Source organism: Dermacentor albipictus, chromosome 6 (assembly GCF_038994185.2).
Source record: "Dermacentor albipictus isolate Rhodes 1998 colony chromosome 6, USDA_Dalb.pri_finalv2, whole genome shotgun sequence".
Classification (NCBI taxonomy): domain Eukaryota; kingdom Metazoa; phylum Arthropoda; class Arachnida; order Ixodida; family Ixodidae; genus Dermacentor; species Dermacentor albipictus.
This window is the reverse complement of record NC_091826.1, coordinates 2,145,553-2,165,028: the sequence shown is the minus strand read 5'-3', so window position 1 is coordinate 2,165,028 and position 19,476 is coordinate 2,145,553. Positions and strand designations below refer to the sequence as shown.

The following is a 19,476-nucleotide window of genomic DNA, read 5'->3' as shown; positions in this document are numbered from 1 at the left end:
TTTAAGCCGTCTCATAGTGTAGCCTTAAATTACAGGGGTTGCATTTTTTGCCTGCGCGCTGATAATGACGCCATCGATGGGAGAGCACGTGGCTATGGATTGTGTACATAAGTCTGTGTAAGCCTTCGAATAAAGTTAGTTACGACTTCAGCGCTGTCCTGTGTGTTCCTGCCTTCTGTCTTTGTCATATTGCGCTGCCCCTTCAAGAGGTGGCTGTATTGCTGCAATCGCTAATTAATACAATGCGCATCATACTGAACAAGCTGCAAACACCAGCAGCTCGAAGCGCTCTGCAAATACTGTACGCACTAAATCCAGTGCTTGCTATAGCATCGCTTAAGCATCATGGCTCGATGAATAGTCCCCTTCCACACTGAACTTAAAAGTGCGTCGATCTTTCAGTGGAGTGCCAGGGGTCTAAGGACCCGTATAGCAGACTTTCGCCGATTCATTTTTACAAATCGTTCCCCCATACTGGTCATATGCGAACCGAATACATCAACTCCACTCAGTCTGCCCGGTTACGAATCTTTCGTTTCGTCCCCATGCGGTGGAGCACGAAAGTAATCGTCTACTTCCGCACAGACTTTACATATGTCCCTAACGCGCTAGAGCCTCATGACAACCAATATGCCTGCCTAAATGTCCAACAGAAGGATGTGTCATTTTCACTAATTGGAGCCTACATATCCCCAGCGGGTCACTTTGACGGCGAACGACTTAAGAATACATTACTAGTGAACAATGGCCCCTGAGTTATCACAGGTGACTTCAACGTGCATCAACAGCTATGGCGAAGCACTAAAATTGACTCCTGAGGCAGGAATCTTGCCTCCTTTGCTACCTACCCTGATTTGTGCTGTGTGAATGCCCTACATTTCTGGGAGGCATGACCTATAGTAGCTGCTTGGACCCAACTTTGGTGTCACGGCACTGCCTCCAGCGTCCAATGGCTTACGGACATAGAAACACATGAAAGCGACCATATTCCAACAAACATAAATATCAGAGGAATTGGGCAATGCTCCTCTACTGCCTTGTGTACAGTTCATTGGTCAAAGTTTAAGAAGGATATGGATGACGCATGTCGGGAAGGCCCTTCACACACTATCGAATATGCAATCGCAGAGGCATTGAAAGCATCCATCTGCTCGCTTACAAGGTCATCAAGGCGAACAGGCTTGGACATAGAAATGAAGAGGCTGCGAGTGGCACGCCGACAGGCGGAGAGAAGGTATCGGTGCACGAAATCCGTCATGGAGCTGAGGGCTTCACGACGCATACAAAAGAAAATTCAACGTCGTATGGATAAATTTGCAGACAAGCGATGGAAAACTTTCTGTCAGTCAGTCGCTTGATCCTTGATAACCGCTCCCGCACATATGGAGAACGGTTAGGAGTCTTGCTCATTTCCGCATCAAAGGAAGTCCTTTGCTGCGCTGGCCCTCTACCAACTCCGCTCGGAACTTCAAGTGGCTGAAGAGCGCTGTGGACAGGTTGCTGGGTCCGTGGTCATCTTTACTGACGCAGCACAGCACTGAATGACATCCCTGAGGCACGTGTACCAGAAATAAACGTGCTATTTTCATTCGAAGAGCTCGATGCTGCGTTGGCGACCTGCAGGCGTTCTTCGTCACAGGACCTCATGGCATCACGTATGCTGGCATATACCACCTCGGACATCACGCACATGATGAGCTGCTTAACTACTACAGTGAGTCTTGGCAGAACGGCGCCGTTCCTAAACAATGGAAATCGAGCCGCTTGATCCCCATTCTGAAACCTGGAAAGCATAGTTTCATATTAGTATAACTGGAGCGAAATCTGGCGCTGCGATCGTTTAACCATCATAGGAATGATTGCAAGTACAGGCTTCTACGGATTGGCATTCTGTTGACTGACGAACTAGTCTACAAGTATTTTTTGGCACTTTTGGTTTCGCTCAGAGCAGTTGCTATACCTGCAGTGGGACAGTGCAACGCAAAGCTCTCTGCCTTTGTTCTGTTGCTCGACGTGGCGATAGCACGCTGGGCCAGCGGCTGGGACGTTTGTGTCGGGGTGTGGTGTCGAAGCTCTGACGAGAAAGCGACGGCATTGTGAACGTTCAAAGAACATGTTTCGAGCATTTGGACCTTGGTTTGTTCAGTGTGTTAGGTTCGCGCTGTAGCGTTACGTGCTTCATGAAGCTTCAGAATAGGAAAATGAAGGTACTGCTGATACAAGACAAACAGTTGTACTTCTAGTGGCTTTACAATCAAATTTTATTGAGGGTTTCAATATGCATTGCTCGTTTATGTGCTTATTGAAATGCGCGTTTTAGAACTTTGAGAACAGAAACTTACTGTGGTAGGAAAGGTTGCTGCTTCCTGGCTGTAGTCTAGTGTCGCAAAATGGGTAAGTGCAAAGCCACGCCATAAAGCCTCGGAAGCGGTACGTCAATATAAAATATAATGAAACATACTTGTAGGAGGCCACAAATGTCCCAGCTAGCACTGCAGCAGATGTGCTTAAAAGTACTTGAAGACGTTTAGCAATCGTGACAGCCGACGCAGCCTTTCGAAATAGCGAGAGAGTGCGCAAGTGCCTGTCGTCTGCGAGAAAAGTCTCGCGTTTGCAGCGAGGAGGCATCGTAGCAGACGACTCTTCTGGAATTCCTCTCAAGGGCGCAACACTTTCTCCCAATACAACATTTTTATTTTTACAAATACCTGATGAGTATTTTTATAAAAGTAAATGCACGGTTGTTATTGCTGTTGTAAAGCTAAACAAAAAATATTCTCTGGCGTTAAAGGGAAGCTGAAACACTTTTCGAAAAAGAGTTCTCTGCGGCATTCTACAGTTTTGAGTCCCCTGAACGCGAATATCTGGTTCAAAAAGGGCGGAAACAAACGCAAGCGGTTGTTTTTTCAAGAAAACGAGCACCACCGCCTCAGGGCATCGCGCGAACGCCGCTGTTGCCCGTGATTGGTCGGGGCCGCTGTGACGTCATTCGCGGCAGTCGCCGGTTGGCGCCGCCGTTTCAGAGCGTAGCACGCTGTTCTGTTCTGGCTTCATAGCTGAGTTGTAAGCAATATGGAACGTTCTCGCTGTCTCGGACAGCTTGTATTTTCGCCGTACATGTTCGAACCGGTAGCCGATACGGAGAACGTTGGCGGCAACGGCGGCAACGACGAAGTTGAGTGTGCCAACAGCGAGAGCGATGTGTGCACCTTCTCGCGCATTGGAAATCTTAGCTGGTACATATGTTTTTTGTTTTTGTTTTTTCATGTAGCTGCACGTTCCAATGACGGGAGGAAAAATGCGCTAAAGTGACACTGGGAACTTGCTGCTGGAAGAATGCCGAAGCAATAACTTCTCATTAGATTGTAAACACGGGTGCGATTCCGCGATGTCAAGCACCTTGCCGCTGCTTGTCTAAAGTCCCGTAGTTTTTTGGGTGTTAATACACGATCGCGAACATATGTGTCGCGTTTCAAAGCGCGCACATGCAGTGCTGCGAGGTACAGTCACGGAAGTTGCTTATCATACGCAACCAGAGATGGCCAGAGGTATTTTATGTGCAATATCCATACTATGGTTCGACGACTTTGCGATTGTGGTTCGATCAAGAATCGGTATGCGTGCTCCATGCTAGTGTTGACATAAAGATATTAGGCAGTTTTACCACCACCGTGTGGTAAACACGATAACTGCAACCGTACGTCGAATGTCAATAGGCAAGCCTATACTCAATTTCACACCTCAGGTTCAACGCTGTGGAAGCTACGCACGAAGTCCGGTCACCATAATTTATTACTGCGCGCGTTTCCGTCTATGCTTCGCAGCGTGCCAGCGGCGTTTGCTCGCGCGAGCACGCTCGTGAAGCTGCCGCGACGGGCAGCTTCACGAAAGAACAGTTTACGAAAGTCGCAAAAGAAAACAAACCTGAGCGGCGGCGGCGGCAGATCTCTCGTAGCGTCGTTCAGTAAAGCGCAGGGCGGGAAGGGGTAATGCCGGTCCGGCCACTCGGTCCCCACGCACGAAGTCACTCTCGCCGGTTCTCTCCTCTGGCAACCACCTCACCCGGCGCTCCGGGAAGCGATGGGGGCGTGTCCGCGGGGGTGATTTAGACAGCGATTTCCGCCCCTTATATTAACCAAACGAAGAAAAAAAATTCGGAACCGTAAATAAGTAGGTCTGTTCTTCCTAATCCGAGCAATTCATGGAAATTGAAAACCGTTTCAGCTTCCCTTTAAATCGGGAGCAGAATCGCACAAGAACGCATACCCTGGTGTGCCCTGTTGATAAACCATAGTAAACCGTGCTTCAATCTCAAAGTCATACAAAGCTTATGTAACGTGTTGTACATTATATAAGATACTTCAGAAATTAGACTTTACGCGATAATATTTGAGTATAGCTTCGTTTACTGCGCCACAAGCAAATGCCTCTAGCCTAAAGATCGAAGTTAGTCCGAAGCCTGTACTTCCCATCATTCCCATGTAGGTTGAGGCAACGCTCATGAAAACCCCCGTAGACACTGGCCTTACATTTCCCTCTGGGGTGTTTATTTAGGAACTCTATGCTTAAAGTCTCCCCTTGATCTCTCATCATATCGCCCCTTCGTGCTTTCGAGCTGCGTCGGCAAAGTGATGAAAATAATAATTATTACTCACTTGGAATGGTACCTACAGCGATTCAACATCTAACCGGATGCCATGGCGGGCTTTCGTCGATGTTGCTCGTCCATCGACAACGTCATCGATATCGCAACCTGGTTCCAAAATCAAAAACGGCCTCAAGTGCCTATCAGTGGCACTTTTTCTAGATATAAAAGGAACATACGACAACGTCGCCCATGAGGCCATACTTGGCTCACTTGAGTCTGTGGGAGTTGGTAGCCGGATGTATCAATGGATTCGGGACTATGTGACTGAGAGGTGCTTTTTCTTACAGACCGAAGACAGCCCAATTTCAGAACATTACATCTGCCTTGGCGTGCCGCAGGGTGAAGTGTTGAGCCCTATTCGGTTCCACCTCGTCCTGGTAGCGCTAGCGGAGCACTTAGCGCGGACAGTTCATGTGTCAATATACGCCGACTACACTTGCCTCTGGGCCTTTGCGGTGACCCGCCCTCAGGCACGAGCCAGGCTTCAGCGGGCGGCAACCATGACGGTGTCTTATCTCCAAGAACAAAGCCTCCGTGTGTCTACTGAAAAGTGTACATTGGTTGGCTTTACGCGCAAACAAACGTTATTGTATTGTTTTAATCAATGGTCAAGTTGTATCCTATGTTAACACGCATCGCTTTCTGGGTGCCGCAACCTCTCGTGGAGCCCTCACTGCGTCTATCTGAAGAAGTTAGTTGCCATTGCTCAGGTTTTCACATTTCTCTGCGGGAAAAACTGGGCTAAACCAGTCCATTCTATGTTGCAGCTGTACAGGGTACTGTTTCTTGTACTCCTACGTTAGTCTACCAGTGTTGTCAAATACATGCAAGACGAACTTTCGCGCTTTTGAGAACTTTCCCGCTTTCAAGGTCAAGCCCTACGCATGTGTTTAGGGCTGCCTCGTTGCACCTCAACAGCAGCAACAATTGCCATCGCGTGATACCATACGATCAAGACATATCTGGCTGTTGAGTTTCTCACAGCGCACATTCTCCATATTTCAAGGATCCCAGACCATCATTTGGTCTCCCTATACCGGCCCAGGGACCTGAAGCGACCTTTTCAAGAGCGATTAGCGCTCATCAAGAGTGCATGCCTTCATCTTTTACACCGGTGGGGAAGCCTTCATCTCCCCTGTGGTGCCTGCGACAGCCTCAAGTAAATTTTGCTATTCCTGAAATTACAAAAAAGGCAAATCATCCATCGCCGGCTCTGAAGCAACTTACGCTCCCATTACTGCACCAGGCGTGTCATGACCACATACATATATACCAGTGGTTCAACTTCACCTACCAACTCAAGTGCCGCATTCGTCGTTCCAGCTAAGCAGGTTACAGTTAGATTCAAATTGTCACACATCACTACATCTACGTCAGCAGAACTTGCAGCTCTCCATGCCGTCATGACATACGTCACCGCAGAGCCGACGGAGAAATCAGTCGTATTTTGTTATTATAAGGCAGCTCTTCACAGTATCAAGTCTGCATTAAATCACAGGACTTACGAGCATATGATATCCGACATCAGGCAATTGCCCCACCATGCTCTGGAAAGAGGGCACAACATTATATTTCGATGGGTTCCTGCTCACTGTGGCATCGTCGGTAACAACCTTGCTGACAAGGCCCCCTGCCCGGTTCTGCCTATGAAGATACCCAGACGCGTCCAACACATTTGGAGAGGTCGGACGCTGCCAGGGAACTTCGCCCATTTGCCTGCAAAAAGTCGCAAGATCTCGAGTTCAAGTGCCTTCAATTGCCGATTGCATAACTGGACCCCACGCTACGGCTACAACCGCATCTAGCCTTTCGCGCGGCGAAACAAACTTGCCGTGCCACTTGTGGCTGGGAGTGGCGTCGACGAATGCATACTCCTGTCGTTTGGGAGTGGCCGAGATCCCGATGTGCGACTCCTGTGGATTCTAGGAAACCATTGAGCACCTATTGTGTACCTGTGCTCGCTACGATGTACAACGCATCTCTCTGCGGACAACTTTACACCGACTGAACTCAAGACCATTCACCGAGTCAAAAATACTCGGACTGTGGCCACACCCGTCACTGGCACGAAAAGCGATTCGTGCACTAGTACGATACTTGAAGTGCACCAGGTTGAGGTCGTTTATAGTGTCCCTGTGTGCAGTGTCCCTCCCACCGTGATTCATCTACGTCTGGACATTCGTTATTGAAATACGAATGACAGCCTATTACCATGGTCTTGGCGCTCTTTGGCCACATCTTGCCTTTGCGCCAGTAAACTACAATCATGATGATCGCATCAAGATATTTGTTCGCTTTATAATATCTGAGCAAGAAAGCAGACACTGGGCATGCGTCCCCTTGGAAAAAAAAAATGAGAAAGCCCGATGGACACACACTGAAAGGGTTAAAGGAGGCGGACTGGGCTAGTTCATGCTAAACGAGACAAAAGCAACACGGGGACGGGCTTGCGCATTGTTTTTCAATGGGGGGGCCTGCAAGGGCGGCCTGCGTCGCGACTCCGCAGTGCAAGCAAAGGCAAGCCTGCCTGGATCGACGCAACCAGCGCGCGTGCGCTTCTACAAACATCCATGGTGCCGATAAGGCATCACTGCGAGCGCGCGCACCGGATGTCACGCGTTTGCGTGGTTGCGGTTGGCTATGTAACCTTATCGTCGGCAAAGAGCTCATTTGTAACACAAACTATTACATCATTGTTTTGACTCCTCTCTACATGGGCGTTCTTAATCTCAACAATTTCTTTTATTCAGTGTTCTTCTTAAGGAGCGTGGCACAATGAATTAAGCATTTCTTCAAACGAGAGACCTCTTGCTCAATAAAAATCTGTCCGCATCACTTTTTAAGACAGCGTGTGAACATAGCTTACTTCGCAGTGTGTACGGAAATACGCCGCACAGTGAAATTTGGCATGTTTCTCTTCTCCTATTTTTCTCATCTGTCCTTCCCTTCCCCTGAGGGCGATGGTGTTAACGCCAACCTGGCATGGCCTTTCCCTCCTACTCTCTAAATGTCGTCAAGGCTGGAAATAGACAGCTCGAATAAAATGGTCACTTTAGGGCGCTGAGGCAGCTCTGTGCAAAGTTTCGTTAGCGTGCATTAAAGATGTAAGCCCAGGATCTGTGGGCATAAATATGAGTTTAGTTTTACGTACCGTGCGTAGCTGCTTTGTGAGGTGCTAAAGCTCAACATTCTAACGCATGCTGTAGCCTGGTAGCGCTGCAACAATGCTCTGGAGCAACAACACAAATTTAAGCAATGATGAGCTACGGTGCAGCTGTGGCATCCACCGTGGCGACGTGACGCTATTGTTCGTGAGGGCGGAACTAACCGATTTGCATAACGCGAGACGAAAAAAAGCAGTCCAGATTAAAAGTTCAGAAACCGAGGGATCTGAGAAAAACTGAATTTCCGAGCAGTTTGTGACTAGAACCAGACTGTATGTTGTTCGCGTACAAAGCGGCGTGGTCAGGCTACGGAAGTATCTGCGCATTTATGAGATCTCGAGGTCCATGAACATTCGACGCCGACTGTACGGCTTACGTGAATTAAGTCTATAATGAAAGTGTAGTTCGTCGACGTTTTTACGGCCGCAGTTCAATGGGATGGAAGGAAGAGGTGTTCGTTTCCCTTCGGGGTCAATAATTCAATAGGAACTACATTAATTTGGTGTCTTTCCTAACCCGATCGTGTAGCTGAAATCAACACTGGCGGCATTTCTTGTCCTGCTTTAACCACGCCGTGAGTAGAGGCAATTGCGGAGATGTGAAGCACCGGCCGCTTCAACAAAGCAATAGCAACTGCATTCACAGGCTAAGCAGCTTCAAAGTGCAGTGCGCGCAAGAGCGGTTGCGAACGAAGGGCGCCACCCGCGTTCTCGACATAGCGAGGACTAGCGGACGCCAGTTGAGGACAAACAACTCGGCTTTCGCAGCGGGCGGAAGTCACCGGGCATAGTTGAAATTCACGTTAGTTTGCTGAATGACTTGTCAGTTTTTACTTCCCTCTATTCTTGGGGCTTTCTGCTTTTATGGCTGACGCGTGTAGGCGAGATGCTGGACTGTTGTGCCCTGGAAGTGCCGGCGGCCGCCTCCTCGGCGCGTGCGGACGTGCGTCAGCCGTGTTTTTCTCGCGAGCGGCGCCGGCGGTCGGCGCACGCTTTATTTGCGCTGGTTTGCGCAGTGTGCGTGGCAGCTGCGCTTTGTGTTCGAGGGTGTGCTTTTTCTCTTTCCCATTTCTGTCTAGAGTAGGCCTTGCGGTGGCAGCTTGCTCCTCGATTTCCTCCCACGTGTGTGCTTATTTTCAAGAGAAATAATTATTTGATACTGTCAGGCTGCCACGTGAGTGGTGGTGGCCTGCCCGAACGTAGGCAGTTTCGCAACCGATGATGCCGCCATAGCCCGCCGTGCCAGTAAAGCTTCTGGCTGAATTTTGCTGGGACGGGTCATACAGTGCCACAGGACGTCATGTGTGCCGCGCATTGCGATTTGCGTTGGCAACCGAACGTTTTGGGGGCTCTCGCTGTAAGGCATTTCCAAAAATTCGCTGATTGATTGATCGATCTGGTCGGAAGAGAAGGGAAAAGCCATGCAAGAACAGCTTGAGGCAGTTACTGGCAAGGACAGCAGCAGAAACATAAGCATTTTGTTTATGTCGTACGCTTTGACGAAACCATTAAATTAAGCGCATCGCTATAATTACTGCCTTATACAGAGCGTCACTAATTATTGTAAATCACTTCACATCAGCATCACACACTTCTAGGCCTGTAGCACAGCTCAGATAGAGCAGAAAGGAAGGCCGAAGGGGTAATGGTTAGGAACGGAGAACAGACTGAGCGCTCACTCCGTTCTGCGTTCCTTTTCATTACCCCTTCCACCTTCCCTTTTGCTCTTTCTGAGCGGCGCTACAAGCCTAGAAAAGTCATGACATACCAACTCGCCCAAATGCCACGCTTTTAAGCATCAGACATCATGCACAAGTCCCATTTACGACGTACACATTGTAATAGTCATATCATAAGAAGCCACAAACACTGACTTCAAAGATAACATAGGGGAAATTACTTGTGCTTAATAAATGAAATAAAAAAACACGATAAATTACAGCAGAACTTCTTGTTCGGCTAGTTGGTGCATGTTACTGAAGTACTAAAGCGCCAAACAGACGACAGAGCGCTCGTCCGTGTCTTTTCTTGTGTCGTCTGTTTGGCGCTTTAGTACTTCAGAAACGATAAATAATGCAAATGAAACATTCTAATAGCGACGTTTAAGAACATGATTAAATAGAAATCTAACATCGGTATAGTTTTCAGAATTGAAACAACGCGTACAAGTCGGATAATTTTACTTCGCGGTTGTCCATTTTTTATTATTATAATTTAATAAGCGGAGAAGTTGGTTGTGAGGCATTTGCTGACCATAACCAGTGTGAGAATATAGAACGTTCCATATTGGGGTTGTTCTTGTGTTATATGGCAGTTCTTTCCCACAATAATTTGCTGTAACCCCATCAAGAGACGATTGTGACGTGAAACGTTAAACTCTGTCATAACGGTAACATCAGTTGGCATATTACGAGCGCAACTCGTGCCTTGCACACTCGTTGCGCAGCAGCAATGCAGTGCATCCCACGCTACAGTTTGCGTGCTCCCGCAAAGATGACGTGGAGGCGGGACTGCAACATTGACGCGTCGACGGACTGCGTGGTGAAATCATCTTGCTTTTGTGCTGTTTGCGCACGTCGGCATCGTCTGAGCACAAGCTTTCTTTGGCCTCGTAAAAAAGTGAGAGGCTCCTATGAATGTGTCAGCAGATGTGACCACCAAGACAGGTGAGTTTATCTGTAAACGAACGCATAGTATGCGCCTTTATCAATGACGTGCCCGAGATCTGTGAATGTGGCGTGCTCCCTTCAAGCTCCTCAATCACGAAGCCATGAGGGCTGTCGCCAGCCTGCCACTTTTCACCCCCTTACATCGCCTGGCCCAGATGAACCCGATCGAGGCTCTCGCCTGGATTCATGCACAGTATCCACAATATCCGGTCGCAGCATCCTTTCGCTTCATCTTCCCGTCCTCTCAACACACCTGCCCTCTTTCCCTGCCCCGTGGAATTGCTCCCTAACCGGGGACTGTTGCACCGTGAATGCCGATCACGCAGCGAGGTCTTACGCAAGCAGGCATGAAGCGCAAGTTCGCGACGCTCCTCCCCACCACCACGCTGCCGACGCCGCCCTCCGTGACGAAGCTTCAGCCACACCGGCCCACGTACCGCCGCGGCCTACTCCTGTCGCCCTGCCTGCAGTTCGCTCGATACACCGCGCGACGCGAATCGCCGACGAGGCTGGCCACACTGTCCGCCTCGCATGGATATCGGGTCAGTCTGGAGTCGCTGGCAACCGCATGGCCTACTCTCTGGGAAGGGAGCCCCTTTCTCGGCCAGAAGCGCCTGATGACTCGGACAAAGTCCTGGCAGAGGAAAGGCCACGCTCCGGAACATCCGTGCCGTGACGCAACCCGTGCCTGCGACGCATGGTCAATGGGCGCCTCCGGATTCTGGCAAGGAGTCACTTGCCGTTCCTGACCACCGTAGAACAGCGAGAGCCACTCTGAAGCCTCAGGATTTGGACGCCTGGCGCGTCACATTCGACCCATTACTTGGGTTTCTACAAGACTCGAGAATGGTTATTAATGTCAGAAGTGTCCTTCGCCTTTGTCCCTCTCGCCACCCTAATGGGGGCGAAAACTTTTTATGGTAATTTTAATAAACGTTTCAACAGCAAGCTCCGCCAGCATTGTGAGAGCAGCCCTCCCAGCTCATTCGTTGACTGCACTTCCTTTGACGAGTACGAGGCCTTAGGAAAGACAAGTTTCTACAGCATGACCTCCCCGAATGGTTTACCGCGATATCTCAAAGCAGCAGCTGGGTTGCTTTTTGAATTCCACAGGGGAATCGGAATTCTGGCTCTGCTTACTGCTCATATACACATGTCGATAAATTTTTAGGCTTGATCTATTACGGCAGGCTTGGCCATACAGACACACGCAGTATGAAATTACCTTTTAAAAACCTCACCCCAATCGGTTTGTTTGCCGTCAGTGTTGCAGGGCCAACACGCACAGCGCCTTTTCCTTTGCGCATCTCTTCCTGCCGCCGTGAATCAGGTTTATCGCCAGCCGCCGCTGTTTTTGCTGCTGGCGCATGGACGCGATTTTTTTACACCTGAGCTGTTAGCCTGTAATTGCTCATTCTTCGTGCCCGCGTGCGTTGTTTCGCTCCCACAAAAACAAACGGCAGCTGGGAGGCTTTTTGTTTGAGTTTGCGCGTAACAGAATTATGTTTTCTCATATATTCGAACTACAATCCGATGTCATGACACCTGCAGGTTGTGCGTAAGTCGTATTTTATGTTTCTAACGCATTTTCCTTCGCGAAATTAAATTATTTCTACAACGCAATTGCGCTAGGCAGGGGGTCTACAAGAATGAGAATGCAGGCTGTACTAGCGGCTCCGATACTTATTGGAATAACAATCCGAACCTATCGTGTCTGCAACTTATGTGTAAGTCGTTCATAACTTAATAATGCACTTTCGCTTGGCGGAGAGAGTGAAACATCTTTATTATTAATATTTGAACGGGGAGAGGAACCTTCAGTCCAGGGTCCCTAAGATGATTCCGGCGATGTTTGGAGCACGTTGTATCGTAGCTCGGAGGACCTCAGGAGCTCCGTCGCGGAGGGCATCGTCCCACAGCACTTTGTTGCGTAGGGGGTAAAGGAGAGTTGGCTAGGGAGGACAGAGGTTTGCAGTGCACTCAATCGTGACGTGGAAGATTGTGCACGAGCTGCCACAACCCGGGGCAACGGTCTGCATAACAGCGTGGGTAGAATATATTGTCACGTGGTCGTGACGTTAAAGAACACAGTAGCAATACTGTGAAAGGCAAAAACTAGCTTTAATTGGGCGAACCTGTGCCCACAAAACAGGCTACACTTAAAGCACAACGAGAGCGGCGAACGCAGTCGGCGATCGGCGTAAATCTGATCGGCGGGTCAAGCGCGTCGGCTTCTATAGATCAGTCGTGGAATGTTCCAGATTAACCGATGGGACCCGCGTGCCTTCCACAAAGTTCTGCACTATTTGCGTCGCGCATACATGCAATCAGATGACACAAGTTGCGGTGAGACAGTGGAGGGAACCATCGATAACATTCTAGAAACTGCTTTTACATGCAGGCGCGTCCTGCGCTGCACGATAACATTTGTTAGGCGGCCAAACGTGGTCGCCCGATAAAGATAAGTACACGTGTCATTACCCCCCTCTTAAAAAGCATCGACCCGATGCTGCAAACAAACGAAAGTAATAAATAGGCACTCGTAGCAAAGAAAACAACAAAATAAGGGTAGTTCGTTAGCGTCCGTAAAACGGTTTAAGACGCACCACGTGGACCACTTCAGGTCGTGCGCGGCGCCGCTGCGAATGCGAAATGCCGTCTGGCACGACCTCATAGTCCAGTGCGCCAATACGTCGGATGACCTTGTAGGGTCCGAAATAGCGTCTCAGTAGTTTCTCACTCAGTCCTCGTCGGCGTATTGGGGTCCATACCCAAACACGGTCGCCGGGCTGGTGCTCGACGAAGCGTGGTCGGAGGTTGTAGTGTCGGCTGTCGGTACGCTGCTGATTTTTTATCCGTAGGCGGGCGAGTTGTCGGGCTTCTTCGGCGCGCTGGAGATAGGTAGCGACGTCAAGATTCTCTTCATCAGTTACGTGCGGCAACATGGCGTCGATCGTCGTCGTCGGGTTCCTGCCGTAAAGCAACTTGAACGGCGTGATCAGTGTTGTTTCTTGCACAGCCGTGTTGTAAGCGAATGTTACGTAGGGCAGGACGGCATCCCACGTCTTGTGTTCTACGTCGACGTACATCGCTAGCATGTCGGCGAGGGTCTTATTCAGCCGCTCCGTAAGACCATTCGTCTGCGGGTGGTAGGCCGTTGTCCTCCTGTGCCTTGTCTGACTGTAGTTCAGAATGGCTTGAGTGAGCTCCGCTGTAAAGGCCGTTCCTCTGTCGGTGATGACTTCTGGGGCGCCATGTCGCAGCAGGATGTTTTCGACAAAGAATTTCGCCACTTCGGCTGCGCTACCTTTCGGCAGTGCTTTAGTTTCAGCGAAGCGGGTGAGGTAGTCCATCGCCACGACGATCCACTTATTTCCGGTTGTTGACGTCGGAAAGGGTCCCAACAAGTCCATCCCGATCTGCTGGAATGGTCGGCAAGGAGGCTCGATTGGCTGTAGTAATCCGGCTGGCCTTGTCGGCGGTGTCTTGCGTCGCTGACAGTCTCGGCATGTTCTGACATAACGGGCGACGTCGGCGGCCAGGTGCGGCCAATAATACTTGTATCCTCGATAGTGTCCGGGAAAATCCTAGGTGTCCAGTGGTCGGATCGTCATGTAGGGCGTGCAATACTTCTGGACGAAGTCCTGACGGGACAACAAGAAGGTAGCTGGCGCGGACTGGTGAAAAGTTCTTCTTCACGAGTAGATTGTTTTGAAGCATGAAGGAAGATAATCCGCGCTTAAATGCCCTGGGTACAACGTCGGTGTGCCCTTCCAAATATTCGATGAGGCCTTTTAGCTCCGCGTCTGCCCGTTGCTGTGCAGCGAAGTCTTCCACGCTTATCATTCCAAGGAAGGCGTCGTCATTCTCGTCGTCTTGCGGCGGCGGGTCAATGGGGGCGCGTGATAGGCAATCGGCATCGGAGTGTTTTCGTCCGGATTTGTAGGTGACAGTGATGTCGTATTCTTGTAGTCTGAGGCTCCACCGCGCTAGTCGTCCTCAAGGATCCTTTATATTCGCTAGCCAACACAACGCGTGATGGTCACTGACGACTTTGAATGGCCTGCCATAAAGATAAGGGCGAAATTTAGCTGTAGCCCAAACGATGGCGAGGCATTCCTTTTCGGTCGTAGAATAGTTGCCTTCCGCTTTTGACACCGACCGGCTAGCGTAAGCTATCACCTGTTCGACTCCGTTTCTCCTCTGGACTATAACGGCACCGAGGCCTAGGCTACTGGCGTCAGTATGGATTTCTGTATCGGCGTACTCGTCGAAGTGCGCAAGTACCGGCGGCGACTGTATGCGTCGTTTGAGTTCTTCAAATGCGTCGGCCTGCGGCGTTTCCCACGTGAACTCAACATCACATTTAGTTAGACGTGTCAACGGCTAGGCGATGCGTGAGAAGTCCTTGACAAAGCACCTGTAGTAGGTACACATGCCAAGGAATCTACGCACTGCCTTCTTGTTGACGGGTTGTGGGAACTGTGCGATTGCAGCTGTATTTTGCTCGTCTGGACGGACACCAGATTTGCTGATTACGTGGCCTAGGAACAGAAGTTCATCGTAAGCGAAGCGGTATTTTTCCGGCTTCAAAGTAAGCCCTGACGACTTGATGGCTTCTAGTACTGTCGCAAGCCGCTTGAGGTGATCGTCGAAATTTCCGGCGAAGACGACGACGTCATCCAAGTAAACGAGACAGGTCTGCCACTTCAATCCTGCTATTACCGTGTCCATGACGCGCTGGAACGTTGCAGGCGCCGAGCACAGTCCGAATGGCATAACTTTGAACTCGTAGAGGCCGTCTGGCGTGATGAAGGCAGTCTTTTCGCGATCCATTTCGTCGACTTCTATTTGCCAGTAGCCAGACTTGAGGTCCATCGATGAGAAGTATTTAGCATTGCAGAGCCGATCCAATGCGTCGTCTATCCGTGGGAGGGGGTATACGTCTTTCTTCGTGGTTTTGTTCAATCGACGATAATCGACGCAGAAACGTAGGGTTCCGTCCTTTTTCTTTACCAGGACTGCAGGAGAGGCCCACGGGCTTTTCGACGGCTGGATGATGTCGTCGCGCAGCATTTCGTCGACTTGTTACCTAATAGCTTCACGTTCTCGCTTCGAAACACGGTAAGGGCTCCGGCGGAGTGGTCGAGCGCTCTCTTCGGTTATTATGCGATGCTTTGCAACTGGTGTTTGTCGAATCCTCGATGACGTCGAAAAGCAGTCTTTGTATCGTCGGAGGAGACTTCTGATCTGTTGCTGCTTACTCATAGGAAGACTTGGATTCACGTCCAAGTCTGGTTCGGGGACAATGCTCATCGGGGTCGATGCGGCTGAATCCGAGAGGACACAAAGGCATTGCTGGTTTCCACAATTTCCTCGATGTATGCGATTGTCGTGCCCTTGTTGATGTGCTTCAACTCTTGGCTGAAGTTGGTTAGCATAACTTCCACTTGCCCTCCGTGAAGTCGAGCGATCCCTCTTGCGACGCAAATTTCACGGTCGAGCAGTAGATGTTGTTCGCCCTCGATGACGCCTTCTACGTCAGCGGGTGTTTCAGTGCCGACGGAAATAATAATGCTGGAGCGCGGCGGGATGCTCACTTGATCTTCGAGCACACTCAAGGCGTGGTGACTACGACAGCTCTCCGGCGGTATCGCTTGATCTTGTGACAGCGTTATCGATTTCGACTTCAGGTCCATGACTGCGCCATGTTGATTCAGGAAGTCCATGCCGAGAATAACGTCTCCTGAACACTGTTGGAGGACAACGAAGGTGGCAGGGTAAGTCCGGTCATGAACGGTAATTCTTGCCGTGCAGACTCCAGTCGGCGTTATGAGGTGTCCTCCAGCAGTCCGAATTTGAGGGCCTTCCCACGTAGTCTTAACTTTCTTCAACTGGGCGGCGATGTGTCCACTCATGACGGAGTAATCAGCCCCTGTGTCGACTAAGGCGGTGACTGCGAGGCCGTCGAGAAGCACGTCGAGGTCGGTGGTTCTTTGTCTTGCATTACAGTTCGGTCTTGGCGTCGGATCACGACTGCGTCGCTTTGACCTGTGTCTGGTATGTCACGTCGTCAGGTCGTCTTTCGTCGTCGCATTCTTTCCTTCCAGACTTCGTCGGGACGGCGGCGTGTCGTTATGTCGTCGAGGTAGTTTCTTCGGCGTCTTTGTCGGCGGCGGAGGATCTTCGTCAGTTCGACGGACAGCAACCGCCCCTCCATCGGTTACTGCTTTTAGTTGTCCGGATATGGGCTCGCTAAGCGGCCCCGGGCTGGGCCAGTGTATGGTCGGCGCTGTGGCGACAGGTAGCGGCCTGGTGATGGCGAACGCGACGGTCGTCGAGAGCTCCAATGACTAGCCGCGAGGTAGTCAGCGATATCGCGAGGGCGTTCTCCTTGCTGCGGGCGCGGAGCGTTGACGGCGAACCCTCGGAGTCCCATATCCCGGTATGGGCATCGGCGGTAGATGTGCCCGGCTTCTCCGCAGTGATAGCAAAGCGGACGGTGGTCGGGGGCGCGCCAAACGTCAGTCTTCCTTGGAATGCCGTGTGAGGGGACGGCTTGGCGTGCTGGCGGCGGGGTGGTGGTGGACGACGGAACTGTCGTCACTGGGCCCTGGCGTGGACGCGGAGGGGGTACGTGACGGCGGGCTACAGCGGCGTATGTCATCGCTTGCGGCTGAGGTTGCGGCAATTCAGGGGCTACTCCGAGTTGTTGTTGGACCTCCTCACGTACGGCGTTGGCGATCGACGCCACTTGAGGCTGTGATGAAGGAAACAGCTTTTGCAGCTCCTGCCGCACGACTGCTCGGATAGTCTCGCGCAGGTCGTCGGTGGCCAGTGACTGAACTCCGGCGTAGTTTGTCGAGATAGAGCGGCGGTTGAATTGCCGGTTCCGCATTTCCAGTGTCTTCTCGATGCTGGTGGCTTCGCGAAGAAACTCCTCGACGGTCTGTGGTGGGCTCCGTACCATTCCGGCGAAAAGTTCCTCCTTTACACCACGCATCAGTAGGCGGACTTTCTTCTCCTCGGACATTTCCGGGTCGGCGTGGCGGAATAGGCGGCTCATTTCTTCGGTAAAAATCGCTGCGGTCTCATTTGGTAGTTGCACCCGGGTTTCTAATAGCGCTTGGGCTCGTTCTCGGCGTACGACGCTTGCGAATGTCTGCAGGAAGCCGCTTCGGAACAGCTCCCAGGTCGTTAAGGTGGCTTCTCGGTTCTCGAACCACGTCCTGGCCGCGTCTTCCAAAGCGAAGAAAATATATCGCAGTTTGTCGTCGCTATTCCAGTTGTTAAATGCAGTGACCCTCTCGTACATCTCGAGCCAGGTTTCCGGGTCCTCGATTGTTGAACCGCGGAACGTGGGGGGCTCCCTGGGCTGCTGCAGCACGACGGGGGATGCTGGGGCTACCATTGGGGTGGACTTGGTGGCAATCTTCCTGCTCGTCTCAGGTAGAAGTCCGTGCTCTGGGGGCGGTCCTTGCAGTCGGCGGCTAGCACGCTGGTCTTGGGCGACGTTGGTTTTGTCCTCGGGCTTCGGGCTTGAATCGCTGCTTTGCGGGGGCGTTCGGTACATGAACGCACAAGCACCTCCACCAGATGTCACGTGGTCGTGACGTCAAAGAACACAGTAGCAATACTGTGAAAGGCAAAAACTAGCTTTAATTTGGCGAACCTGTGCCCACAAAACAGGCTACACTTAAAGCACAACGAGAGCGGCGAACGCAGTCGGCGATCGGCGTAAATCTGATCGGCGGGTCAAGCGCGTCGGCTTTTATAGATCAGTCGTGGAATGTTCCAGATTAACCGATGGGACCCGCGTGCCTTCCACAAAGTTCTGCACTATTCGCGTCGCGCATACATGCAATCAGATTACACAAGTTGCGGTGAAAGACAGTGGAGGGAACCATCGATAACATTCCAGAAACTTCTTTTACATGCAGGCGCGTCCTGCGCTGCACGATAACATTTGTTAGGCGGCCAAACGTGGTCGCCCGATAAAGATAAGTACACGTGTCAATATTGAGACAGACAAGCTTTGGAAAAGTTGGGCTTTGTAACTGGCGTAATGTCACTGCTGCCTCTCGCGAGAAGGATGACGGTCGTGCGGCGTGAGTGCGACGAATGCGTGTATAATGACGGAGTATGTCTTTGTAACGGAGCAAGTGCGGTCGGCTCCCCGTGCCGTTTTGCGGCGTAGGTCCTGTAAGACCACCCGTACCTCGTCAGATGTGATGTCTGCATCCAGCGATTGTTGGCCTCGCCTACGTATGGGTAGTCAGGGTACTGCAGCGGGCCTGTGTGTATGAAATGCTTCTCTAGCTCCCTGAGGAGTGTCGAGACATCGTCCCTGTACTCGTGCATTAGGATGTGCAGCTGTCGAAATGTTTTTTCCATCTGTTGTGGTAGGGTCTGCGAGTGAGCGAAGAATCGACCACGTTTATGCTGGGCTAAATGTGCCTAAGAGGCCATCGCAAAATCCTCGCCAATTGAAATTAAGAGTTTGACGAAATCCCGTCTAGTCTAGATGTAACGGCATAATAAGAATAAAAAGGGAACGCCGACCAAAATGGGGTTCTCAAAATATTTTTAAACCTTTCGGCTTCCCCACGGAAGCCTTGTTGACTGCACTGAGAGGCAAAAAAACCTTCAGCTTAAATGCACATCAATGATCACTTCAGGCATCCCACGTATGTTGGCGGGAGACTGCCATCGTTTCAATTAAGCGTGTGTGCGGTCAGGGATTCCAGATACTGCTGCTTTGTCCAGTTCTTTTCTTGTGCGATGACTGAAACTTGGCTCCAGTTGAAATCGTGTTGCTTGGCTTCTGCGTGTTCAGCGAGTGCACTAGAAGTTACTTTTTTTCTTTCTCACCTCGTTCATGTGCTCCTTTAGGTGCCGCTCAAAATGGCACTTTCACCAATATAGACATAACTGCAGTCCACGCACGGTATCTTATATATAACGCCAGGAAACCTTTCCTTGCTTAATTTGTCTTT

General features: G+C 50.7%; 1 long non-coding RNA gene across 2 annotated transcripts in view; it reads left to right on the top strand.

Annotated features, from left to right (window-relative positions):
- Positions 1-19,476, top strand: part of LOC135917028 (uncharacterized) — a 120,018-nt gene that overhangs the window by 61,160 nt on the left and 39,382 nt on the right. The window lies entirely within an intron of this gene.